Raw genomic sequence first — 1,857 nt, 5'->3', positions numbered from 1 at the left:
CGAAGTTCCCTCTTTTCAAGAGGGGATGCAAATGCTTTGTGAAAATGAGTACGCGGCGGCCCGCGGTACTCATTTTCACAAAGGAATACACTCAGCTGGTTGGCTAACAATAGGCCTATGCAAATTTACATGAACACCTGGTACGAAAGGTGCAATCGCGTTCTGTTGCCTAGCAAACGTCTGTACTGTAGCGTGGGGGTGGGAGCTAGCCTACTGATGTACTGTGTATAGCAGGGGAAGATGAAGCATAATATGACTAGGCCTAAGTAGACAGTGCAATTTTATGTGATAGAAAGTACACTTTCGAAAGAAATAAATTAAAATAAGAAAAAAAATTAACTAGGGCCTAAGAATAATTCAGTTGCAGACGTACCTTGTTTAAGTATTATATGCTAACTATGCGGCTCGTGTAGCCATAACTAGACAAGGTACTCATGTGCCAAGCAGTGGTGTTTGTTTATCCATGAAAAAAGCACGCCGGGAAAGTTTGCTTTACCAGGAAAAGGTGACGTAATCTAGCTTATGACGTATACCTGCTAACTTTAGCGTGAGTGTGACGTCACCAAAAAAATTAAAATTTTCTATTATAACCGAAATATTAATAACTACAAGGTTTGTGGGCGTAAATTCCCTTAATACAAATTAAGGGTAGCACCATCTACTTGCCATACAAATTACAGCTCCCATTGACGTCTCAGTCGAGAAATACGGGAATCGAGAAATACGGGTAGCTGAAGTTTTTCTCGAAAATCTGACTACAAAACCAAATCGAAATTCACGTTCCACTTCTGACTCTGAGTTGCTTCGCACACGCCGCTGAGGGCGGCATTCCGGGAACCCTGCGTCAAGTTACTACCACATCGTGCAGATGTGTGTGGGCCGTAATAGAGTTATGGATCGTCTTTCAAAGTCCGATATTTGGCAAAGAAAAAAAGACTTTTGTAGAGTTTAGGCGAGAACAACGCGCATGAATTTCTTAATGCGCGCGGGAGCTTTGAGACAAACAATTTAATTAATATGGCCTAATGATAATAATAATAATAATAATAATAATAATAATAATAATAGTAATAGTAGTAATAATAATAATAATGATGATGATGATGATGATGATAGTGGTAATTGATAGTAATATTAATAATATTAAGAAGTGAAGAAAATTGTGCTAAATGCGAAAAATAAAGTTGTGATTTGTTGATGATAATATTATAGTCAATGTAACTGCTCTTGGGCTCGGAGCCAGTTTGGGGTGTGGAGGGCGTCATCGACAGCTACTGAAAGTAAAGTAAAAAAGGTAAAGAATTTACGCTCGCACGTTGGTAACTTTACAGTAAAGTTTCATGCATCTTGTTTTGGCCTGATTGATACATGCTTACGAATGTCGCGAATTTTCAAACTTCGCTCCGCCTCACAATGCGCACAAAAATGGACGATGAGGGCGCGTTGCACATTAGAGATCCAGAGCCATATATATAAAGAGTTGCGACATTCCACTCCTTGGTTTACGAAAGTCACGTGGTACACACCGTCCATTTTGTTTCATAATCTTCCCGATGAACACATGCAAAGTATATGTGTTACGTACATTGCATATTAATTTCACACACTTAATTGGGTTTACAACTATATTTTATAATTAACATCACTTAGCATGGACAGCGTATAAGAATTCATATATAATCGAATATTTGCGCGCGTGCGTGCTCGCGTGAATTCCGTGCTCGCGTAAATGATTGAAATTAAAATTAGAATTGTTTTCAATTATCGTTAATTCGTCACATTTTAATCAATGAAGACCCGACCTATTTAATTTCATGTAATCTTTTCTTTGGTTTTAATTGTTTTTAATAGTTATAT

The sequence above is a fragment of the Anneissia japonica genome, unplaced genomic scaffold (assembly GCF_011630105.1).
Source record: "Anneissia japonica isolate Jap-2015-1 unplaced genomic scaffold, ASM1163010v1 scaffold9_len2422644_cov172, whole genome shotgun sequence".
In the NCBI taxonomy this organism is placed as follows: Eukaryota; Metazoa; Echinodermata; class Crinoidea; order Comatulida; family Comatulidae; genus Anneissia; species Anneissia japonica.
Note: the sequence above shows the minus strand (reverse complement) of the source record.